General features: G+C 36.4%; 1 protein-coding gene across 5 annotated transcripts in view; it reads left to right on the top strand.

Annotated features, from left to right (window-relative positions):
• LOC120418523 (tetraspanin-18) overlaps positions 1–27,368 on the top strand; it is a 59,457-nt gene that overhangs the window by 622 nt on the left and 31,467 nt on the right. For 2 of the 5 annotated variants that reach the window (XM_039580960.2, XM_039580959.2), the window contains exons 2-3: positions 544–637; positions 24,267–24,292. The gene's annotated coding sequence lies outside the window, so the exon portion shown is untranslated. Of the gene's footprint in view, positions 1–524; positions 638–24,266; positions 24,293–27,368 lie in introns of those variants that run through there. The other 3 variants (XM_052709764.1, XM_052709763.1, XM_052709762.1) reach the window with 2 other exon arrangements.

Below are 27,368 nucleotides of genomic sequence, written 5' to 3' on the forward strand. Positions count from 1 at the left end.
AGACACGCGGGACAAGCAATCGGCGGATTCTTCTTGAACAAGACGACATCGTGTGCATCGAGAGAAATTGAATGCATCCGATCATTAACGAATTACTGCTGGACAATTAGCGAATTAGTCAATTGAGTTGTTTTTCTTCATTTACAAATATTATTTAAATTAGCTTAAATTAGCACTTTTGCATAATTAAATCAAAAATTAGCAATTCAGAATATTTGTCATAACTTTATTTAAATCAATACTATAACTGAAACTATGTCTGAGGTTCGTCTACCTAACTCAAGCATTATTCAAATTTCACAGTCACCAATATTCAAATTCAAACTTTAACGAATCAATTCCCAGAACACCGTATCAATGAGCTCATCGTAAGCCACAACACACAGTATTCAATTGAAATTAAATATTGTCGTTCTCTGGCTGGAGAATCTTTTTTTTTGTGTTCAGTTCATTCTTACCATATACATATTCGTTCAGTTGTGGTGGTAGACCGCGCGTTTTTGTTGATATTTCATTACCCCGTTGCGTTGCGTTGTGTTCCAGATAGGGATTATCATCGCCGACTAGTACAAGATTAGGCGGGGTTCCGGAGGCTGCGCCGAGTGTTTGTCGCTGATTGTACAACTGGAATTATACGGTAAGTGATTGTGTTAGTGTTTGGCTAAGGGAGGGTTTGTTTTTAAATATTGAAGGTAAATATCATTGAAATTTTGCTGGTTCTATTGATGTGCTATTTTCGATAAACGAAAAAATGGGTGATGTCTTTCTAACCAGATTAGAAATGTCATACAAAAGAACTGGAAATAATTAATATGGAACCAACAGAGCCCACCTACCATCCGGCTTCAAAAAGTATATAAGGTGTCATCCATAAAGTACGTCACGCTCTAGGGGGGGGAGGGGGGTATTAGCTAGTGTGACAGAGTGTGACATGAGGGGGAGGGGGGGTCTGTGAGACCGTGACGTCACGCTAGATTATTTCTTGAATACTGAAAATTACATATATAAGCTTAAAGCCGTTGCAAATATTTTTTGAAGTTTATGTCTCTCGACTCTGACCAAAGTGTAGGGTGGAGGGGGGGGGGGGGGGGGCAAAAAAATAAAAAAAAGTTAACAAAATTAAATTAGAGGCCACGTTTGCAACATTTGAAAAAAAAATTGCATTACACATCTGTCCAGTTGTTTTGCAATCATAAGTTTACAAAATTTGTAAGCACTGACGAAAATTTTATTTCTGCGAGAAAAAAAAGTTTTTGCGGTGATGTACATTGGTATTCCATAAAAGTTCAAAATGTTTTTAAACGAGCCCGAACATGCTAAATATGATAATCAATGCAAAATAAAGCAATTTAGATTGTTTTCATTTTATTAGACTTCTCTTTCCATTGAAATTTTCAAGTTTTTTGAAAAAAATATTTTTTGCCCCCTGATTTTTTGGTTTAATTTGAAGGGGGGCGACAAAAACTTTGAAAAATATTTGCACTGACCAAACTTATAAATGATAAACTTTATGGGACACCATCGGAACCGGTTCCTCCGATCTCCGGTAGTCACATTCGGAACAGCATTAGAAAAACAGCGTAAACTTGTCATGCGACGTATCCAACTTCTTGGATGGAGAGTGTCTTTAAGATGTACTTTTGCCTCCTGGGCAGTTCCCAGGTACTAAAATCATGAAGAGTGGGTTGAGATTTTTGTAAATTTGGTTTTGGATGTGGCCACCGGAGTATCCTGGGAACCAGTCCAGGAGGCAAAAGTTCCAAAGTGGATTGAGATTTAACACACAGCTGAAAGGAACTCCAAAACTCTGTTATGTACTGCAAATGAACTAATTGTAACATGATTATTCACTAATAAAACCGAATTGAATTGAAATAAATCCTACTTTGAGTAACCTTCACAAACGAAAATAAAACACTAGAAACAGACCTATAAGACCATTGAAAACATTATATTTTTATATTCTTGTTCCTCTAATCCTTTGAAAGTAATTATAAGCTGCATTAATTTACGATTTTTTGAAAACTTGGTATCACAATATTAAACTAATTAAAAAGTCGTATTCTACTTTATTTTCTTTACTGGACTCTTCGAATTTTATAACTCTTCAACTCGGCAAACAATCTGTCTAAACTCACAGAAGTAATACCACGATTTTTAACGATTTTTATAATAGGGTAGAGTACACAGAAAAAAAAATGATGGTAATATTCATCAGGAAATGGTGACAGATTTTGTGTCGAAAAAATGATTAATTTTACCCCAGAAAATGATGAATTTTCATCAGTTTTTGATGAATATTCATCAGGTTCACATTTTTACACATTTTTTATGTAATATTACTCAAAAATAGAGGTAATATTCAACCTACCAAATTTTCAACATTCCAAAATTCAACTTTTTTTTCTGTGTAGTCTTCCATGAGACACGGGGAACAATGATAAACTAGCTCTCACAAGTTGTAGTTTCAAAAAACCAGGCTCAAATTTGGGGGAAAGGTGTGTCTGGATACACGTCTGCCGTAATAGTGGCTTTAATTGTGGACGCTCCCTTGCAAAGTTATTCGTAAATGTTTGAATCCGGGATGTAAATGTATATTAGTAAATTGAGAATTAAATAAAAAAAATGTCCACGTGGTTTGTGGATGGTCCCAAAGGATAAACCAAAATTTTCCTCACATTATTTGAACACTTTATATATCAAGAGGAATTCTTTTTTTTGAAAAAAAAAATCTCTTAAAAGTTGATTCAATGAAAGTTTTTGAATGAAATTTATTGTAGTCTCACATCTCGGTGACAATTCCTAGTTACTCCAATGCTTTCAAAATGAAACTTAATACCATGATGATATAATTTGTAATAAGTCGCGAAACAGCATGATCGCAGCACAATGGACATAAAATAAAACGAACGATTGCTAGCACAAATTGCTCAATGAAGCAATATTACTAATTGCTTTCGTCCCGGTCGTACTTGCATGCCACCACTTCACAGAAAAAAAAATGATGGTAATATTCATCAGGAAATGGTGACAGATTTTGTGGCTAAAAAAATGATGAATTTTACCCCAGAAAATGATGAATTTTCATCAGTTTTTGATGAATATTCATCAGGTTCACATTTTTACACATTTTTTATGTAATATTACTCAAAAAAAGAGTTAATATTCAACCTACCAAATTTTCAACATTCCAAAATTCAACTTTTTTTTTCTGTGTACGATGCAGTGTGAGTTCACTTCTGTTTGTCTAGTGCTGTAACTGGTCAAATTAAAGTCTTTCAAAAAACATTTCATACCATAAGAAAACACTGCTTTAAAATATCAAAACAACTCGAAGAAATTTCAATTTAACTAAAAAAAGTCACCGTCGATGATTTTGTAAGCACACCAAATTGAAACCCGATCTGGGGAACGCAATTTCCTTTCGAAAGGCTAGAGGCGCATGGCGGAGGTGTTTGTTATACCGACATCGTGACGGCAACTACAAAAGTGTTTCTTTTAGCTTTAAGGTACCTAGCACTTTTTCTGATCGAATATAAAAGATTACATGTTTAGTGATTTGATCAGCAACGTTGAATAAAATTGAACTTGTGCTCGAGCTACGTTGAAATCTAAATAGGTCCAAAATAGGTACACTGACTCCTTCTCCGCAGTGTCCAATCAACCACTTGCCCTCAGCTTCTGGTCACTCCTGGTGTGGGGTGAAATTTAGCTCCTAACTATACTGATGAGAAAATACTAGTAGAGTAAGAGTAGTGCTAAGTACTGAACTAAGAGGATCAGTATCAAGTTTCCTGGTGTTCCGTCCTGTGTACAAACTTGTTCCACAGGTGACAACGCATGATTGGGTTTCAAGTCAAGAATCGTTTGACCTGAGCAAAGCCGTAAGCTTGAATGTAGTTTAATGCTTTCCAAGTCGATATTTTCAAATGAAAATTCGAAAATTGATTATTTTCGGCAACACTAACTTTTAAGCCTAGCGTTCAGCAAAGATTTTCCTCCTTCCAGCATCCTAGCTAGCAAACTTACTGGGGACCAAACGCAAGTCGAGCATGACACTAAAGTTGCACGTGCAGTGCCATAAAACGTACAGTACAAATAGCTTAACGAACTTTGCCACAGGTGCACACACACACCTGGGAGACGAAGGCGAAACTGTCTGCGGAATGAACCGCCAATTTAGTTACGAGAGTCTGCAAAACTGGCCCCCCTCTCGAGTTGGGCGCAATTTGGCGTTGCTCGACTGTGAAAGATGATTGTGAAAAAGGGGGGAAGTGATGCAAATTTGCTTTTCGTTGAACCTAAGTTTTAGTTGATGTCTTTGGCGCTGGAGAGTGCACAGTAAAATGTGGCATTTTACAGCGTTATTTTAACATAACAGTTGTTTAGTTTAGGAGTATGTTTTCACTTTACGATTTCAAAACAACCACTATTTATACCTCTTACATGATTTTATAACCGTATGATAACAAGTAGTTACCAGAGATAATTTTAGCAACCAAAATAATCAAAGTTAATGGTCATGAATGTTGAGTTTTTAGAACTGAATATAAAACATCAATAATTGATCAAAAAATCCACTTGCGTCAAGATAGCACAACGATACCATTCAGCAGAAAAGGTTATCCCAATTCGCCCCACATCACGCGGAACACCGTTGATGAACCGCTCGGAGGTCTTCGACACATCATCACCACGATCGTCGTCCCCTCTTCAGAACCGCGATGCCAATTTCCAGCCATAATGTGATGTCCCGCCGTGTTGACCGACATTTGGTGAACTTTTTGTGCAGTGTACACACACGGTCCGGCCGGACCAGTTTTGCAACGTTGCACAAAATGCTTTTACGAGGGACAAAACAGCCGCCCGAAGTGAGGGGTCCTTGGTGCAGTGAAGGTAGCCCCCATGAAAAGATTTTAAAATTTTGGGGGATCGTGATGTGGAAACCTACGAAACGAAACAGGTTTCTCCGCTATCCCAGAGAGGGTCACCGATTGTGGTCTGAAATTTATTGTTCCATTTTAAATGGTGTTATGCAAGTTTTTGCGATGATTTCGGGGCAATTCTCGCCAGGTTTGTGACATAATTCTAGGAAGGTCAACTAGATAATACGTGTTATGTTTATTATGCAAACGTGGTTGAGTTACACACTGGCAAAAAACAATGTTAAGTTTTACTTCAGTGTTCTGTTTTGCCCAAGTCAGTCGCTTTACATTCTATTTTAGGTACGGTTATTATGACGAATTTGATTTGGTGACTTTAATGCCGCACGACAACTTTGGGCCAAACACTGATGCTTTGAAACTGAGATATTCAACGAAAAATATGAAGCTTCGTTTATTGTTGCCACAAGCTTTAGAGCAATTCCTGAAAAATTAAGTCGGTCATATAGAAATTGTCAAAAAATAACCAAAACCCCTATTTATTAAACATTTTTATTTTTTAATCTTCACAAGGATTGGACTTAGGACAATAGAAAGTACATCCAAAGGAAAAATATATATCAAAATCTGCAACAGTGGATTTGCTGCAAAAAATGTTACATTTCATAACATTTTTTGCAGCAAGCCCGTAACTCATTTTTGCCCGTGTGTAAACATGTCAGCGATCTGCAGTTCACACCAACACATATAATGCTGGCGCAACACTTCAAAGAGAAGAATATATTGGTGCTCTTTCCCTATCAATCCATCAAGCGTCCATGGCGCGTAGGGTCAATAACCAAGAAGTTGGTGGTTCAATCCTCGTTCTTATAATGGTCTTTTTGTGAAATAAAACCAAGAAGCCTACGGCAATGTCGATAATTGTCGGTAACGGGCAAAAATGCCATACCCCTAATATCGCAAAAAAATGCAAGAGGACAGATTTCATGCAGAATCTGATTTCTTTCATGCAGCCATGCATCACAATCATGCGACTGGGTTGGGTGTACTTTTATGTAAAATTGTCTGGAAAATCGATTCTCACTATCGATTTTTGAAAAAATTACGTTTTGACAACTGTTCGAAAAAAACTGCTTTAGTAAGTATATTTTGTATTTTTTTTAGGAGAGACATGTGAGTCTTTTTTTAAATATAAGTTTTAAACTTAAAAGCGAAAAATATCATAGAAGTGGTGTTTATTTTTCTTTCAGTGTATTTTTTCAGAAAGCCCGTCCAATTTCCTACAAGTTTGTCTCTGACCACTTTTTGATCCGATTCAACGGCTTCGAGATACAGTAATTTTTAAATTACGGAATACAAAAATGTTTAGATAACTTACCGTAAAACAAGGTGACTTCGATAGGTTTGACATTTTTTCGTAAAATGAAGAATACAGTTAAATGCGTACGGAATGGTATGGAATCATACTGACCGTTGTAGAGAAGTGTTCAAAGTACTACTAGAAGAAGTTTTCATAAAATGTTGACAAGTTTGAAAAGTTAGTTAGCTTCAGTTCAGAAAATGTTCAAGACTAGTAATATTTTAATATTCTCAAAGTGTTAAGATATTCGCAATGAATTATATGCGTTTTTTTAACGTAATTTAAAATAATCTATAATTTGTAGGCATTTTCAGTCTAACAAATTTCATATAAAATGTGAAAACTGTTCATTGGTGCTTTGAATTTAGTTTAAAGTGTAATATGAACCGATAACTTTATAAACAAAACTAGTTTTAACGAATTTTGACCAAAACTTCTGACTTTTAACAATTTTACCTAAATTTCATATGTTGTTGTTGTTAATTCATTTATTTCTAGCAGCTTTAACCTTTTTGGTCATTCACTGCCCTATTTAATCTGAATTTTGTTATAAAGCTTACAAACTTAGCTAACTAATTATAAACATTGTTTTTTTTCTTAATAACTATATCAGCAACCTTATTGATGGTGTTTTTGACGTAAAAACAGAATTTCAACACATCAAATCTGATCTGATTTTTTTACAACTGAATTAGCTTTGTAAATGCCGGCCCAGGGGTTTTTTTCAGGAACTGTGAAAGAACTTCAGAACTGGCTGAACCAAACAAATCCAGTTTCCTGCGCACTTAGCTTCCAAAGCGTTAATAATTTAGATCAAAATTCTTTCTTGATTTTTTATGAGAAGTTAGTTTTTATTATAACAGTTTTTCTTGCAAAAATCTAACCTAAGTAAACGGTAAAAAGCAAAAATATCCTGTTTGTAAAAAAATCTAACACCTTAAAATCATATGTGTTTCTGAGAAACATATCTGATCCCATCTATCTTGTCAAGGAACAAACATCAAACAAGACCCACACCGGCCGAATCAAGCCTGGTGAGCCTACTTCCTGAAGAAATATAATATTTATTACATCATTTCACGCCGCCACCACCACGCGACCGGTTCGATGAAGTGTGAACGACAACGGTGGGGGCCAAGATTAGATTTTTCCTGGGACTTTGCACAAGACAAAAAACGCACACACAAAGTTTAAGGAAAAGGTAGAGGCCGCGGCGGGGAACTCCGGATAAACGAAAGTAGCAAAATAAAAACCACATAAAATTGATCTTCGTCGACCGGGCGGTGTTGATGGCTGGCGAGAAGTGACTTCCCCAACCGGAAGTACGACATCAAATATAATGACTCTTGGTGGCCGGGTGGGTTCAGGTAACCAGGTAGGGTGGATCGGGCCATTACGGCCCTGCGGTTGATTCTCCCGGTGGTGGTCGGTGGATCAAGCGGGCTGTGTCTTTGGCGAAACTGTCGTAAAGCTGTTGCCGCGGTGAAAGATTTGTGGCCGCGGTTATAATCTAGTTGGTGATTGGACGAGGTCCAATCTAGCGTAGCGATTCCGATCATCGTCGAAATTGGGGGGTTTGCTTGATCAGGGGTCTAGTCATCGAACATTGAAATTTCATGGGTCATTTCATAAAATTTGCTATTACGCTAGCGATCATATAATTATGTTTGAAGTATGAACACTTTCCCAAAAATTATTTGAAGAAATGTTCATCCACATGATCAAGACACATTCACTAGGTGTAACGTGGGTTTCATTTGAAAAGTGATTCCCCACAAAGCAGATTCTCTTTGTTGGCCAACCTACAGAAATAAGGCAATTCTCGTCACGCTCATTAAACCGGGGCTCCACCGTGGCACCACCTTTAGAACCTGTCTCCCACTTTCGTATTCAGACCACTCCATGTGAAAGCCCTACCGCACCTCAACCTCAACGACTCCGAGGGTCATCGGAGACAACCAGCTTGAATCACACTCACAATCCCTAGCGCTGGCGAGTCTTTCGATACACTTTGCCTACCTATGTTTTTATGGTAGTTTTTTTGTTGTTGTTCACATAATCGACTCACAACGTCTCAAACGGATCGAACCGCACACACGTGTATCGTTGGGGATGTCGACATATTATCCAATCTCTGTGTAATCTCCATTCCGGCCATCAAATACGCCTTTTTATGATGCATACTAATATGTTTCGAGAAGCGCATCGCGTGATGAAAACATGAATGGAACAATAATTACAAGCAAATCTGAACATCCCTAACCCTGGTATACGGTTGGCTGGTGCTGAAAAGGAAATGCACAAGAAGCAATTAGAATGTTGTCTTACTTTGCAGGCTAAACACGAGCTTAACGCACTTGTACGAATGGGCTCTGACTTAATTGAATGGCCGGCTTCCTCTGCTAAGCGACGGTTTTTTGTGGCTTGAGAAAACTGCTCTGCTCTTCATAAAACATGTCCCGTTGTCGAATAATGTGGAATACCTTCGTAAATGTTTGTTAAAGTACGTATAGCGTAAAACTACTATTTTGTTGATACATTTAAATCAAAAAATTTAATATTGTGGAATTTTTAGAACATTTTAAAGATCATAAAATAAAAAACTTAGCCAGAAACCACAACTTTTGATAACCTTTTTGGCAAATTTTAAAGTTCTTAAAGTATGAACTGAAAGGAGTTGAAATTGAAAGGACTTATATTACCTCTTTTAAGATGCAATATTGCCTCAATTTAAACTAAAAAAGTGAAGTGAAGTGAAAAAGTGCTGAATTTATACATTTCTCTTGATAAGATTACTATTTTTTTCAATTACTCATGTTTTCTGTTCTATAAGATGTACCGATTCCCAGATTTATTGTAACCAATTTTTTTTACTGTGTACTTTACTTATCATGACAATTCTCTATGAGGATTCCAATACGGGCGGAATGAGACCGATACGGTTAAAATGGATTAGAAAGTGCCAAAAAAATCGAGTGACAATTTTCCGATTGATCTCCACTATTTGATTCTGAGTTGATAGGTATGAGTAAATGTGGGTCGTAAAGATGGTCATTTTTCGAGTGATTTTATAGCCTTTCTTCTGTGAGAATGCAAAATTAAAATTGAACATATTTTCATTAATTTTTATAGTTAATATGTTTTACTAGTTAGTAGTTCTCTAAATTTTGGCAAATTATTTTGCGATTTTTAACCTATTTTTAAATTTATATTTTTTGATTTGGATGAAACTTTGTCCATCTAGAGGTGGGCAAAAAAGAGCGAGCCGCTCAAAGAGCCGTATCATTAAAAAGAGCGAACGAACCATGGCTCACAAAAAAAGAACCGCGGTTCTTTTTTAACCTCCGGTCTTTTGAAAGAAACGTTCCAAGATGGAATAATTTTTTAACTTGTTATGAATTTCCAACAAATTGTAGTGTTTAATTTGTTGTTGAGAATTTAAAATACAATTTCAAATATTTCAATGCTAGTTAAAAAATAGTCCCAGCATTGTCTCTTGGTGTACTTTCTCATCAATATAAATTGAAAGACTCTCAATAGCAATTGATGTAATATTCTAAAACCACTTAATAGTTTTCAAGCTCATAATTTCAGTGTTCTACTTTTTTTAAATTCCAAAAGTAAATGATTTCCTAAACAAAGTGAAGGAACTTTGTGTACTGACCGTACATCAAAGTTTTAACCGAATAAAAATTTCAGCATTTCAAATTGCTTAACTTGTAAATTATTACCAAATATCTACTAAATAGCTGAAAGATTTTGTAAAAAAAAATCCTCTTGCCCGAATAAACTTCAGCGTTTATAGACTTTATCGATAAAATCAGAATGTAGAAAAGACTTAACAAAATATTTACTCTAAATAAAATATCAGCATTAGTTCAATTTTTGCAGAAATAAACGCAATTTTAAAATGGAGAACCCGATTCGAGTGGTAGAAAAGACAGTTCTTCCATAACGAATACATTGTAGAAAAAAGCAAAGACTACTGGAATGGAAGTGCTCCATTAATAGCAATTTCTCCAAAATCCTTGATTAAAGTTTGGATTCCATTATTCGAACGTTTAGGCTCGAGTAGATATGTTAACATAGAGACCGCCAACACCTATGGTTTTCAAGGACATCTTCTCGTTTTTAATTAAATATTTTTTTAATTTATTTCATTCCAATGCGAAATAGCTTTGAAAATCACACCATTTAAAAATCATTTCCATCGATATTTTGAAAAAGAGTGAAAGAGCCGTTCTTTTTAATGAGCGAACGAAAATGAGCGGCTCCTAAAAAAGAGCGCTTTTGCCCACCTCTACACAGCTAAAAAAGTAGTAATCCAGCTGCGTGTAAAGGGCCTGGGTTTAAAACTTATATTGCAATATTTTATGCAATTTTATGTGATTTTACACCCTGAAATATGTAGCCCATCAATATGGGAAACCTACTTGACCGAAATGTCAAGCTCATATATGCGTTTGTCCTTACAGCTATTCATCGGTCTGATGGCCGAGTGGGCTAAGGCGCCAGTCCTTACTGTTGGTGCTGGTTTTGAATCCCGTCGGTTGCAACTTTTTTTTTTTGTGTTTGCAGAAATTGTACATGCAGTGTGTAATATTAAGTGTTTATTTTGACGAAGGTGATGGGCATGCTTTTGCATGCGATTTTACCATCGGATTTTTTGCTGTGTAGTCCAATGGATTCTACTAGTCCATACATTCCCTTTGTCAAAAAAGCAATTTTGCATCTTTAGCTTTTCCATACAGAACGCCATACAATTTTGGGTGCTAGTAATACAAAAAAGGTATGTAAGAGTATGAAATTCTGTATCTTGATAAGGGATATACACATCGATTTGGTGTTTTCGGCCAAGTTGTAGGTTGCCTAGTTATAATTATGAAAAAAATAGATGCACGAAAAAAATGATTTTTTATTTAACTTTGATTTTTTTATTTGATTTTGCATTTGAATGACAAACATTTTTCAGCCGAAATTTCAATATTTTTGAAATTTAAACTTCTTATCTCTGGCACCAGATTTTGCAACATCTATGGCTCAAAAGACGTCTGTATCAAAAAAGTTCGAAAATTAAAAAAATACTTATTTTGGGAATTCAACTTTAAGTGATATGGAGACTTGTATGAAAAAAATTATCATGCAAAAAAGCTTCTTTTGACATAGGGAATGTATGGACAAAGTTGCATCCAAACAAAAAAAAACATAGAATAGTCGATTTGCGGAATCGTAGAGAAGTAGGGGAAATATACCCATTTTAAACACTCTAAGCCGTTCGACCAATTCTCATCACTTTTGCAGTTTTCCTCTATTAAATCAACATTTTCAGATGTATCAACAAAGGAGAGTTGCTTGCTCACTTTTATTTGAGCTATTTATTACTTTGGAACAGTCAAAAACACTTTATGGAAGCTGTAATTCATGATCAAAGTGCTGATAGGCCGATAATATAAATAGGCTGAGAAAGGGTATAGTTCCCCTACTCAAGTGGAATTTGTTTCTTACATTTAGAAGGCAGTCGAATTTGATTTACCAATTTGACAATAACTCGATTTAAATTGCACAACATTTGTTTTGTGTACTGTTTTGTACTGAATTGAAACCCTTAACTTATTTGAATTGAGCAAATGCTTTAGTATACTAACTACACAGCAAAAAATCCGATGGTAAAATCGCATGCAAAAGCATGCACATCACCTTCGTCAAAATAAACACTTAAAATCTGGGTGCTGAAAAGACAGAATGCGTAACGTGATTTTCGAATGCTCCCCACTACTCCTCACTAATACCACTGCACTACAGCTGTAAACATAAACAAAGTAGAAGGCTATGTTCAAGCTCAAGCGTGACATATGTTTTGCTGCTCAAATGACTTGTTTTGAAACATTTTGGATCTGTTGATGTTAGACTTTTCGCTGACAAAATTAAGTACTTCGTGCGTGTTTTGTTCATAGACTAAACGATGGGCGGCTGAAAGAGGCTTTTTTTGTTTTCCACGTGACGAAAAATTGCGTCAGAAGTGGGTGGAATTTAGTGAATCATAAGAGCATCCAAATGGCATTTTTGAATGCTTCAACAGTTCGACGCCATCAACTTTTTTTTATTCCTGACAAAATAAATTATTGATCAATTACAATACTTGCTATTTCTTGGGAGCATTTTGCGAACAGTAAATTGGTTCCGCTTTGACAGTTCTAAATTGAGGCCGCTTTGCGAACGACTATTCAGCACCCAGCTTAAAATTACACAATGCATGTACAATTTTTGCAAACACAAAAAAAAAGTTGCAACCGACGGGATTCAAACCCAGCATCAACAGTAAGGATTGACGCCTTAGCCCACTCGGCCATCAGACCGATGAAAATTTGAAAGGATAAACGCATATATGAGCTTTACATTTCGGTCAAGTAGGTTTCCCATACTGATGGGCTACATATTTCAGGGTGTAAAATCACATAAAGTTGCATAAAATAATGCAATATTTATTTTACACCCAGGCCTTTTACACGCAGCTGGATTACTACTTTTTTAGCTGTGTACGGGTTATTATCAGATATTCTTCGTCTTTTGACAAAAATGTCTGAAATGTTGATACGTTCTTTATTCTATTCTATCCTATTCTATCAAATAGAGCATAAATCGAGAGAGCAATTTTGACCAAATATATTTAAACACCTATAAGACACATAACACATATTGACTTATTTGGAGTACTTTAGAGATATACTTGCTTTGCGAAACTCGCTGAAGTACTAGTGTACAGATTTACTGCTCAAAGCTAAGCTTTACTTTTGAGCAGACAAACCGCTCGATCTAAGTTGTATCATCGGTAGAACTTCAAGGAAAATGAAAACGAAATAAAACTAGCAATTCCCCCTAGAAAACATGCATTTCGCACAAAACTAGCAAAACAACTGTTGCTCATTGCACCATCTTACAGCTCAGCAGGTATGTTTCCACCACTCACCAGTTTATCCAGTTGGCTTTAAGCCTGGCAGCAGCAGCAGCACTATCGATTTCATCCTACCGAGGGGAAACCTGCTGCTGCTGCTGGCAAGTTCCTAGGTTCGTTTCCACTCTCCCGCAGGGGGGACAAGTGAAAGCGATTATGTTGGCTGATGCGTGGGAGGCGGCAGCCTCATAAAAGTGCACGTAACACATAACGACCACCGAATGGCATTCATATCCGCTGCATAATTCAAACGCTAAAAATATCACGCGATCTTGCCATTGCTAGACTATTGGGTGGGGGAAGGTGGAAACGGAGAAAAATAAACACCAACATAAAGGGGGACTGAATAGTAGGAACAACTACCAGAGTTGGCATAGAATTCCATGGGGGACACTTCATGTTTCTTTGGCTGGACTGTGTGTCCCAATGTAAGTTTTTTTTTTCTAATTCACTGCGAGGGAGTCAAACCGGTCACAATTGGCTGGATTCGGTATTGTATGGCACCAACGTTGCTGGCAGGAAGCATTCCAAGAAATGTACAGCGCTCAAGAAATAGGGGAACAGCTGAGTTCAACGAACCGGGTTCGTGAAATGTTGAACGCCAATTCACTTCTATTGGCATGTATTTTAATTGTGATCGTAATTAGCCACCCCCTCATAGCATGCAATCGATATCGATTCTGTTTAATAACTATGTGCATAAATTTGAAAGGAAACTTGCTAGCCAGTTTGATGCTCAGTTGGTACTTTTAAAACTCATAAAACAACATTGTTAAATGAGTCATTCTCAGCCAACTCACACCTCCCCTCGTCGATTTACGTGAAACTTTGCCCTAAGGGATCGCTGAGGTTCATTTTTCGATATCTCGTTTTAGAACATTCGAAAAAGACGCGTATTCAATAATTTACAGGAACTCGTGATTAGTAGGGTGCCCAGAAATAATGCACCCCTGCTCATCAAGCGATAAATGATTTTTGGGTGATTTATGCATCTTTTTAATTTTGAAAGAAATTCGATGAGATTAACCTATTGATACCCGAGCCTAAAGTTGGACAAAAATATGCTTTTTCATACAAAATTTGCATTTTTGCAATTCCGTCGTGAAACTACTTACTTTTCCAGTCATTCTTGAACGATGAAAAGGCCTACTTTTCTATATCGCAAATGAAAGAATCGAATAGTTACAGTTTTCAAAATAAATGCTGACAAGTTCTACTTTTCAGCACTGAAATGGATGCTTAAAAGTTAAACTTTTCAGCTCTTTGTTTCGAAAAGTAATACTTTTCAACATTTTTTTGATAAATGAATGATCATAATTTATCAAAATACATTACTTATTATTCCACATCTCGGTGAACCTCGTTGGATAAATGTACGACTCGTGCTGAAAAAATCTTATTTTTGCAACTTGTTGTAGAACTACTATTTTCGATTTGTGCATGAACTACTATTTTCGATTTGTGTCAGTAGCAGCAGTAAAATAATAAAAAATGTTCAAATATCATAAATGGGTCATTCTCCGCCAACTCACACAGCAGTTGCCCCGAACCCTCTTCGATTTGCGTGAAACTTTGCTCTAAGGGGTTATTTTGGTTCCTGATCACGAATCCATTTTCGATATTTCGTGACGGTGGGGCGGTACGACCCCTTTCATTTTTCTGGTTTTTTACTAAGACACGTTTTTCAGTGATTTGTAGCTCACAACCGAGAAGAGATAAAAAATTTGGTGTCAAAGGGACTTTTGTGTAAAATTAGACGCCCGATTTGATGGCGTACTCAAAATTCCGAAAAACGTATTTTTCATAAAAAAAAGTTAAGAAATAGTTTTAAAATCGCTGCCATTTTCCGTTACTCAAATGTCAAAAATCGTGAGACATGTTATTTTATGGGAAATTTAATGTATTTTTCGAATCTGAAATAATCCAAAAGGGTCATTTTTTTCATTTAGAACAAAATTTTTTATTTTAAAACTACGTGTTTTTTCTAACTTTGCAGGGTTACATTTTAGAGTGTAACAATGTTCTACAAAGTTGTAGAGCAGACAAAAACAAAAATTTTAACATATAGACATAAGGAGTTTACATGTATTCTTAACGAGTTATCAGATTTTTACTAAAAAGTTTTTTGAAAAGTTATGATTTTGACCATTTTTGACCAGTTTTCCGAATTTTTTCCCCTAAAACTCAATTGTGTGCTTTTGAAAGTATTTTTTTCGGAAAGGTCAGCTAATTTTGCATAAGAATGACCCCTTGGACGATTGTTGTGACTCGTGACTAAGTGCCTCAAACTTTAGTTGAAAAAATGAAAAATGAAGAAAGGAAAATAAATGAATAAAGACATTTTGCTGCAATTTTGAGAAAAACGAATACTAGTGACGGAGGTCACGGTGGCTCTTACGCCTATTTGAAAACTCACCCTATATATCGACGTCGAAGTCATTGGATCGTGGTGGCTTTTTACTCAAAGTTATTTCAAATTATTTTGCAATTTTATCGGCACTTCATTCCACACTTGCGTAATCACTCGAGTTTCCTTACCTGGCTCGTTGAGACAATCATGACAAACAAAACTGAAGGCTTAGAGAGGCATACTCTTGAGCAGATGGAGGAAAATTATTATTACACTTTAAAACCCTCCTCTCGACTAAATGAATGATCATAATTTATCAAACCGTGTGGTGTTGAGCAAATCTCCCTCCCTCTTCAACGATCCTTTCTCTTTTCACTTTATCCTCATGTACTCAGCCAAAATCATGGTCTCAACTTTACTCGCATAACTACACCTAATGTTCACATTTTTGAAGTGCACACTACCAACAAACACCTCATGATGATTGAAAAATGAATGATAATGATGATTATGACAATTTTCATACTTTTGTGCCCGGGTGACTTTTGATTGGCTTCATTGGTCAGCATGTGAGTACTGAGTTGTGCTACCATTCCATTCTCTTTCTTTCTGTTCGAAAACAGGGCCTCATCTCAACTCTTGTTTTGTATTATGGTCCAGTCACTTGCGCAACAGGTTTTCTGCTCCCATGACACAGATTTCCGACCGCGTCAACGTCCAGCAGGCAGATCAAAATCGCGCTGAAAGCTGAATGGGATGAACCCACAAGCAGCATCAATGACAGCTCTTCATCACAACACCTCGGCTTCGCGGTTGATGAGGTTTCTGAATCATATTTGAGCGATTCTCTAGGAATTTTTCATTTCTCTACGAGTGTTACAGAAAAAATCATAACATTCTATGAAGTATACACAAATTATTATGAATTAAACTAAGAAATTCACTGAAACGATTTTTTTCGAATGCCATGGTTCTTTAAACTTTCTGTAGCTAAATTCATTTTGATTTCATTGAATTAAAATTTTGAAATTAAATTATTATTAAATTTCCAGAGAACTGCCCATTTAGTGAATGGTAGCAGCATCGCCCAACAACGGTAGCAAAAGCCATATAGTCGCAGCTTTACAAGACTTCTATTCAACCTATATTTAGCGAGGAGACTCTATTGAGCTCGTGATGCGTGGAAATTTATTGATTGATTGTTCGACGTGGGCCAAAGGTTGCATAACGCGACGCGACCGATCAGAACGTCTGGAGCTTTTGGCCCGGACTTGTGCACGCGCCCAACCGCAAATCTGCAAGAGCAACCTGCTGAGAGCTTCGCCGTAGCAGTAGTAGGTGGAATTAATGGTTGCCGGAGGGCGGACCACTAAGCTTCCCATTAAGCGATTAAGTCGCGAGAGAAAAAAAAACGTGGTAAACGTGGGAGAAACGTGGCTTTAACGATGAGCTTTCATGGCAAGGTGCAACGAGTAGTAAGTAGTGCGTAGTGCAATTGTTTCACACCGCTGACGACTGACTTGCTGACGGTTGGGCCTTAATTTCATGTAAACGATTGACCCTGACCGGGAGGTAACCGGCTGGTGGTGGTTTGCTCAGGCCCGAATGGCTCGTGGAAATGCAATGCTGCGTGTAAAAACTTATCTTCAAGAAGTTCTTTCTTGTTGAGCATAAAGTTGTTATCAGAAGGAAGAAAAAATGCTTTAGGATTAGGGTAACAGGATTGTAAGACTACTTATGGGATTATCTCGTTTTTTAGGATTTAATCCTTTTTCTATCAAATTCGCTGATTTCTACTGTAAAAACAAATAATTTTGGAAGAATTTTGATTTAAAAAAACTTGCTTGCTCACTTTCTATTATGCTGATTATTGGATGAGCTTTTTTCAAAGCAGAAGTACCTCAATCGTCAATTTATTGTTATACCGTAAAACGGGGTGACTTTGATAGCCGGGGTGACTTTGATAGGTTTGAGATTTTCCGGCAAAATGAAGAGTACAAATTGAATACGTACGGAATGGCTTTAAATCATACTGACCGTGGTAGAGAAGTACTCAAAGTACCTCAAGAAGAACTTTTCTTAACATTTTGAAAAGTTTAAAAAGTTAGTTAACTATTATTATGGAAATGGTGATGAAGGAATTATTTTAAACTTCTCAAAGTGTCTAATCTAATCTAATCTAATCGAACACAAGCGCAGCCAGTCCGAAGAAAGCATCCTGGAAGAACTAAAAAAAAAAAAAAAGTGTCATAATTTTCTTAATGAACATGATTTTGAATTGGAAAATGGAATGCATTTTCGGATTCTTTGGACAATTTTCCACTAAGAGAAGGTAAAATAATTTTGTAAATATTAAATAATATATGTTTTTGAAACATAATTCAAAACAATCTCCAAATTTATAGGCAATTTCAGTTAAACAAATCTCAAATAAAATGTGAAAACTTGTGATTCGTGCTTCGAATTCAGTTTAAAATGCAATATAAATCGATAATTTTATGAACAATACTAGATTTAACGAATTTCAGGCAAAATTCCGACTTTTTAACAATTTTACCTAAAACTAATATGTTTTTCTTTAAAAAGCCTAAAAACTTAGTTAACTAAATATAAACATTGTTTTTTTAAACTATATTAGCAACCTTAGTGATGGTACATTTAACCTAAAATAAAGTTTGAACACCTTTAATCTGATTTTAACAAGAAAAACTATGACTATCAAAGTCACCCCGGAATTTAAAATGAGAATTTTTAACGTAACTATATTTCTAAACATTATAGAAAAAAACTTTTTTCAGAAATAGTGCATGGACTTTGTGTACATGTTTTAAAAATAATAATCTTGAGAAAAACCTTTCCAGTTGGAAAATATTCCATAATACGGTATCTTAAATTAAAATTCTTTAAAATTGTAATCAACATTTATTCTAAGGAATCCAACATTCCATTGCAAGTCTTTTATTGACCTTGTGCTCCATTCAGTTCAATATTTCAAATCATTTTCAATCAGTTTCCAGAACAATATTTTGTTAAATAGGTAAATAAAAAGGAAATTACAATAATCTTCAAAAGGAAGTGTAAATGTTTGGGAGGAAGTTACTATCATTTCAAATAATTTAAGTAGTATGTTGATTTTTTTCTACACTAATGTCTTTGTGTGGGAAGAGTCCGTTTGCTCTCCATCCGCATTGACTCTGTTTACCTTCTGTCCCTGTTATGTACTTGGTTTGGGGATTAATCGATTCATCCATTTGGGCATTATTATCTTTTCTTCTTTATTTCTTCATATTTTCATTGTTGTTTTTTCACAAATATTACCAGTATTTGTGAGGGGATATTGAGCCGATTTGCTTTCCATCCGCATTGACCTTTTCTGATCTATGATTTCCCTTTTTAGTAGTTAAAATCAAAGCCGGGGATCGGGGAGGGAGCATCAGGGCAGTGAACAGTATGCTAAGGCGGAGACTGGTTATGGTTAGTAGAAAAAAAGAACTCCGTTACAAGGGGAAAATAGTGTATTAATTGTACAATTCTTACGTATTGTCTAATTACTACATCTATTGACCATATTTTCAAAAAACCCCAGTCTGCTGATTGATCATATTTTTTATATTTAGTCATCGTCTTGAGAATAAATATTTATATTGTAGAGATACATTCATGGAATTCGGGAATAAAAATATTTTGTGGATGCTCGTTAAATTTTCTAATGGATTATAAATATAATACATACATATTTTTTGTTTGACGATTCATTTGAGGTTCAAAAAACCAAAATAAAAATGTCTATATAAACTGGATGATGTCATACCAAAAAGGTAAAGTTTAAATTATCCTAGTGAAGTCACGCTGTTATTGCTTGCAATTAGAGGGTGACGAGCGGGAATTCCCGGGAAATCGGACATTTTTGGACCTCTCGATTCCCGGGAAATTTGGTCGAGACTCCCGGGAAATTTTATACTTATAAATATCAAACCGAAATTAATCATTTAATCGGAAAAACATTTGAAAAATTCGAAATTGTTTAGAACAATCAAGTTTGAATAAACCAATGCTTCTCTAATCTTCTTATTCTAAAAGTGTGAATTTAAACTTTTCAAAAATTCCAATAACTATAATTGAGAGTAACCAAAAAATGTGAACCCCAAAATTAACTTTGAAACATTCTTAGAAGTTACACACCAGGAATGAAATATTTATTATTTCTAAGAGGGAAAACCTTTTCAAGATAAGTTTAATTTCCATATCCTTCCTCAAGCATAGCAAAACTCATAATCTTTTTTTTTAATTCTTAGTAAGTCAATTTCGTTGTATCGAGGTAATTTCCTTTTTTGATGTCAATAAGTCATTTTGTGTTTTACAGTTGACCTTAAGAAGGAAAAAATCAACTTAAAAATTTTATTTTGTGTCGTTATTTATCATATTGCAAAAAAGACATATTGCATAAATGGAAAATTATATATTAGTTATTTATTTTACTTTCAAAAAATCTAATAACAAGTTCAACAACAAGTTTGTGCAACTTTTGAAAAATCACTCAGTGCGAATGAAGATTCGTAAACATTTTAAACTGCAATTTCGAGTCCCAAAAAGGCTCAAGAAACGATTTTGTATTTGTAGATTGAGGGAAAAAATCAAAATGAAGAAATAGTTCCTCAAAATAATGAGGTTACTTTAATATACGTTTTATTGGATCCGTATGAATTAATTGTATCTGAATTCATTTAAAAGAAACGTTTTTTACTTTTCTTTTTATGTTATTGACACTAAGCTAGTTAAAAAAATTCCCGGGTCCCGGGAATTCCCGGGAAATGGCAAAACTCAACTCTCGATTCCCGGGAAATTGAAAATCTCGAGAGTCGTCACCCTCTACTTGCAATACACCTTCAAGAGCCAGTGGTTGAAATAAAATTTGCATTTTTTGCAACAAACCTGCACACACTCGACAACCTTTCCGTGCAGTTTGAACCAATATTCGCAAACGACCACAACCACCCCGACCCGTACCAGATTGACTGGAGAAAACTTGTTTCTTGATGGGCTTTATTTTTATCCTCTTACGGCAAGAAGTGACCACCGCCGCCGCAGCCAACGGCGAAGGTCACCAACACAGCCAGTTCTCAAATGTCACATCGTGAGTCCCGCTGTACTCCCTTATTGCTTGGTGGCCTAACAATATTTGCATTAGAAATTTTTGTCCCACAAAAAGGTACTAATTGAAAAGGCAAGTTACGCTGGAATTTCAAACATTTATTTCTCTCATCATCGTAATATCAAGGGTTATCAAGCGAACATGTGTTACATCAAATAAGTGGAGATAATGGCAATGATGAAGCCAAGTTAACACGCACGTGGTGGTGGATGGCGCGCATTTTACGCGGGAAAATTTCTAAACAATGGCGGTTCGCTTTAACTCTTTTGACGTAAAATTATTCATAATTAATTGACTACTTGCTTATCTGCTCGTACACATTGCCCTTCATGGGATGCGGGGAGATCCGCGTTTACTGAACAGTTGTAACTGAAATTTTACAATTTGTTTTCATATTAAAGATTTTTATCCGATCAAGAATATGCACCCAAAAGAAAAATATATCTCAAAATCTGCAACATTGGATTTGCTGCAGAAAATGTCATATTTTATTACATTTTTTGCAGCAAGCCCCTAGATCATTTTTGCCCGCGTGTAAAAATTTCAGCGATCTGCAGTTTTCACCAACACATATAATGCTGGCCCATCCCCGAGCAACACTCCAAAGAGAAGCTTATGTTGGTGCTCTTTCACTCACTTTTCATCAAGCGTCCATGGCGCGGTGGTAGCGTGTCGGATCAATAACCAAGAAGTTGGTGGTTCAATCCTCGTTCTGCTATGTGTTTTTTTTGTGTGAAATACAACCAAAAAGCCGTCGGTAATGTCGATAATTGTCGGTAACGGGCAAAAATGTCATACTCCTATATCGCAAAAAATGCATGAGGACAGATTTCATGCAGATTCTGATATACTTTCATGCCGCCATGCATCATAATCATGCGACTGCCAGTTGGGTGTGGAAGAACTGAAAAAAGTTTTTTGGGTTCAATTCTTTATTACAACATTTTTATCATTTTTTTTAAAAACAATTCGATTGTTGTAACCAGCTGCATCCTCTTGCAATCTATAACCATGTTTTCAAACCCCAAATGAAAGTGAACGTATCTTCACACAAATAAAACAGGTGGTCGCAGATGTTTGTACACACTCTGCAGCAGTTTGCCAATTCCAGTGCCAACATCTGCGCAAAACGACTGCACGCAGAGGAAAAATAAATCCTAACCTCTATATGGTGGATTTATGGTGATTTGAACGCTTTATTTCGCTTTCTTGGCTCTGCCAAGCTGAGAGCATCGCAACGCGCAAAGGCTTGCAACGACGTTCAAGTCTTGTTGGTGTTTGATGCAATCAACGCGTTGATCGTCAACAGATCGTCAACGAGATCGGAAAAGGGGTCCGGTACGGTGACAACTCGGTGCCGTTGACAAACCCGCGGGTGAAGGTTTCGCCGTCCCGCGAACGTCCGGACGTTGTTTTTCTCTGCTTCAAAGTACCCTTTTACAGGTTACAGGTTTCTAAGCGCAAGTAAAAAGAGAAAGTTTGACCGAGAACTGAGACTGCTGCACAAGCCAATATAGACGACGAGGAGTTGAAGGCTTGCTGCAGAAACAGGAGTCCGGGCCTGATCGATGGCTGTCGTTTGATGTAATCACCTCGGCAGTTCATTAACCTTCCATATTGACCCGGTAGTTAATCTTTTAGCAAACGCCACGCGCTAAGTGATTTAGAAATTACCCTTTACAACAAAAGTCAAACTATTGGCTGTTGAACAAATTGGACGTGCAGGGTACCCAAATAACCATGATTACGACTTCCCAAAGGGCTTGAGGTATAGGAACAGGTTTTGGGGTGGCAATGTTTTGAAATCCACTGCCCTTTCACCGTAAAAAATAGAAGAAAGAAATAAAAGACATGAATGGACTCTCTGTTCCCCCAGCCTAATAATAAACTCTATTGTGTGTCGCCCGAGACGAAAATCGGCAGCATCGACGAAAGTGAAGCAAAAGAGTTGTAGCTCAAGGAGGTGTTGATCGCAACCTGTTGATCGCGGCCTGATGAAACCAACTAGCAAACGATGGTCATTCAGAGTAGTTCTCTTCAGAAAATTTTCCATTTTCAGTTATTTTGTACTTTTTGAATCTGCAATAATCAGCAAAAACTTTAATTTGAAAATTTGTTGTTTTTTAACTGAAGGGTTATTGAATTAGCTTTTGAAAAATGCTTTTAAAAAAGTTGAATTCGTTTCCTCGAGACTAGTTCTTCATTGATCAACGTTCGCCGAGATGCCGCCTCGCGTGATTGGACCGTGGGCACCGGTCGGTGGCAATCATCGATGTAAAGTCAAAACCTGTTTGGCAGTTTTGCCTTTATTTTTAATAACAGCGCGCGCGCGCCAAAATAGAAACTTTGGCCAGATAATAGTACTTCCGATACGGTTGGCTCTCGAGCACAACTTTCCTCACGATCGACCGACCAAACGTAATCATCATGCAAGCTACGCACGCGTTCAAAAGTCGCGTATTTTTTGGGCGACTTGAACGCCCGAGAGACTCTGAAAAAAAAAACTAAATAAACAAAAGTGAAGCAATTATGTTGCGGTTTTGTTTCGTTTACTGTGAGTAAGAAAAAACGCAAAAATTCGCCAATAAAAGTTTGCTTGGCAACTTGAGCAGCAGTTTTCTTCCGGAACTTGAAGTGTGCACCCCCCGGAAAGATCAGCCAAGTCGCGTGAGTTGGAAAGGTCCAACCGAACACCCGATTTGTTGTGAACGGTTTAACGCGGTGTAATTTGACCTTTCCCAATCTGCCGTGGCCGGCCACGGTGCGTTCAAAAACCGGTCCCGGGAGACCAGCGCATGTGCGCGCATCACCACGGACCGTAAAACGAATTATGTAAACGAAGATGAATGGTTTGTTATGCCGTCCGTAGCAAAATAAAACTCTCTTTCCTCAGATATGAGGAAATTGGACCATAAAACCTTCAAAAAATATTAAAATTCTACACGGTAGACCACAGCCAGTTCTATAGAGCTCACTCGGACGGAACTCAACATTTCCTATTTACTCAAGAATTTTCCCTTTCAAGCCGTAGTCTGTAAAACCTCACGAACCGTGAAGGTTTCTTTCCAAGAGGTTCTGAGGCGCGCGCTCAGTTTCCACACATGTCGGTCAGGTCAAACCGGACTGGTGGTCGGGGTGGACGTAACTTGACCGTGACCAGAACCGAGTTATTCAATCTCCGTCAAAAAGTGCGGCAGCGGCGATGAGCAGCGCGTACACTGGCTACTGGGTGGATCGTTGCGGTTCGTTGACTGTGGCGTTGTTTTTAACTGATAATGTATGGATTGAGAATTTATTATATAATTGGCTTAATTTGATAAAACTGAAATGAAGGTAGTTGGCTTTGATAGCTATTTGTACAATAGTACAATACTTTGAGTTCATAAATAATGTTACTAAAAACATGCTGGCTATAATAGTTATTTTATTTATCATTAACGACAACATAATAATATGGGATTGAGATTTTTTTGTAATTTTTTTCATTATTTCATTATTTCTGCCTAGCAAAAAAAAATATTCATATTTACATATTTATTTACTGAACATATTTTTTTCTCTTCTTTCAGGCAAATAAACACGACTCTACACTCAGGTAAGATTAAAACTACAAATCATACTTAAAGTTGTTTTATGTATCATGTTGAGTGAAATTTTAAATCAAATGTCAAAAAGCTCGATATTAAAGCTACATCCAAACCAAGGTTGTTAACGATAACATTATCGAGGTTCGATAATGATAACGATAGTTCTATCGTTACCGTCGGAACGATAACGATAATCTATCGTTGTAAATTATAAAAATTTGTGTGTTTTTAAAAATACAATATTTTGTGAAAATGAGTGAGTATTTCATTCAAAAAACTCTAAAACAGTGAAAATGCATACAAAATTTCGATACGTTTGAAACTCATATTGCGAACTATAAATAATTTGATTATTTTCGAGAAAATACAGTATTTTGTGAAAATTTGAGTATTTCATTCATAAAACTCTAAAACAGTGAAAATGCATACAACATTTCGAATCGTTTGATACCCATAATCCCAAATATAACAAACGCCTCGTGGCGCGGTGGTTAGCGGCTTCGGCTGCCGATGCTATAGGGCGCGGGTTCGATTCCTGCCTTATCCTCCTGGCCTTCTATCGGATGGGGAAGTAAAAAGTCGGTCCATTTGCGTAAAAGAGGTTTTGAGTGACTCACCACACATAACCTTCGGACGCCTAGAAATGAGCAGAAACTTGCAAAAGGGACCACAAAAGACCCGGGGGTCGTTAAAGTGGATTGCTTTGCTATTTTAACAATTTGAAAATTTTCGAGAAAATATGGTATTTTGTGAAAATTTTGGTATTTTATTCAAACATCTCTAGAGCAGTTTAGATGCATGCAAAATTTCGAATCGTTTGATACCCTAAGCGAAATATAAAAATATTGATTATTTTCGAGAAAATACGGTATTTTGTGAAAATTTGAGTATTTCATTCAAAAAACTCTAAAACAGTGAAGGTGCATGCAAAATTTTGAATCGTTTGATAACCATATCGTTATCGTTAGACGATAATATTATCGACGATAATTCTATCGATTACCAACCTTGATCCTAACGTTCAACGCAATAACAAAAAAAAACTACTTGAAACGTGCACAAAAATTTATAGTCTACCATCAACAGTTAACTGCTCAGACATTTTATAGCCTGCAGAACAATTGAATCTGTTTTACGAGAATTCCAACGAATTCTGTACCGTATCCAGTCTGAATTCCAAGAAATTCACAATTAATCAACAGTTTGTCCGGCAGCTTCTGCTGCATTATGTCACACCACTGATGTTAATCCCATTAGAAGGCATTAATTGAAAATTAATTAGAGCGACATCCAACCAGCAGGGCTGAGGGCGCCCTCTTAGTTGGTAAGAGCCGGAAGCACCGCAAACAAGAAACAGGTCCCATCGGATTTATTCAAAGCATGTAGAAAGCGGTGACAAAAAGAAGCAATAAAACAGTTCCAGTAAAGCATTGTGAACAACAAGACAAAATACGAAACAATAAATGTACAGGACAGTCAAAATCGGAGATGATACAACTTGCGGAGAACACAGTTAAAAATATGGAAATTGTGAAATGTAACTTTACACTAGATTCCATGTAATTGCATTGTATCAATAAAGAATAAAATGGATTCTCGCTGCATCACGCGAGAGTTTTTACTGTGCACGCAGGGACTTGAGCTGCGTCGTACGCACTGCGCGTAATTGACAAGTGAAATAAATATGCATGAAGCCGGAGAAAATTGTGCATGAAATTGATATCGAACGATTGTAATTCAAGCCTCGGCCCGCATCTCATCATCGAGGGAGCATTTCTCATTCGTTCATTCACCGCGCCGTATTTACGATGGAAGCCTTTCGTGCTGTTTGAATTGTACGAAACAAGTTCGACACACTTGAAGAGGGCCGTACTGATCGAATCGTGTTGGGTTCGGTCAGGATTTCGAGCACCGAATGACAACGTGAAGAGCGCGGTGATCAAGTTACTGTTATGTAAAACTGAAAACATTTGCAATTGGGGGAGGGGATTGATATGTTCAATGTTATTGTATAATTTTGAGGGTAAATTTGTTGCTGACAAATTTAAATATGGGCAACCTAAAAAAAAAATTCAGGCGTCAACATATTTATCAAACTTTTAAAGTACTTTGATAATATTCGAAATGTTGTACCTTGAGACGAGATTTTCTGATCGATTTGGTGTCTTTGGCAAAGTTGTTGATTATAATTAGAACAATCAAAAAAGGAAAAGAAACGGATTTTGTTTTTATTTCATTCTCCGTTAATTCAAACAGCAGTTGTCATGATCTCTATTCGATTTCAGTAAAAATTAGCTTTAAAGGGTAATTTTGATCCCTGATCACGAATCCGAGGACCATTATTCGATATCTCGTGACGGAGGGGCGGTACGACCTCTTTAATTATTCTGTATTTTTACTAGGACACGGTTTTTAGTGATTTGTAGCTAGAAACCGTGAAGAGATATAAAGTTGGTGTCAAACAGGACGCCCGATATGATAGCGTACTCAAAATTCCGGAAAAATCGGATTTTTCTTCAAAAAAAAGTTACAACTAATGTTTTACACAGTTGCAGAAAAAAAAACAAAATAAAATGATTTATAAATATAAGGGTTTTGCATATATGTTTTACGAGTTGTGATTTTTACGACTTTTTTGAATAAGTGGTAATTTTGAGTTTTTCAAAATTTTAACCCTTAAAACTCTACCTGAAGTATTTTTTTCGGAAAGTCAGTAAAATTAGCATAAAATTGACCCTTTGGACGTTTGTTGTTGTTTGTGCACTGCTTAAAAATGTGGATTTTTCTAAAATAATGAAACTAAGCAGATACTGCCGGTCATAATTACTTGGTTTTAACAAAATTAATCCCCTCAATTCTATTCCATTTTTGATGTTTTAGTGGATCATAAGTGCATAAAGACTGAAATATTTTTGACCAGCTATACACTTTTGCAAAAAAAAATATTTTTTGTTAAGGGTGCACAGTAACGAAGGAAGTTGTTGTCTTCTTATTCCCAAATGGTCAAACTTACGGACCCAATCCTGCATTAACGGGCATGTAAAATTAATCAAACTTTGTTCTAAATTACTTTGTGGACAGTAC

This window comes from Culex pipiens, chromosome 3 (genome assembly GCF_016801865.2).
Source record: "Culex pipiens pallens isolate TS chromosome 3, TS_CPP_V2, whole genome shotgun sequence".
Taxonomy (NCBI): domain Eukaryota; kingdom Metazoa; phylum Arthropoda; class Insecta; order Diptera; family Culicidae; genus Culex; species Culex pipiens.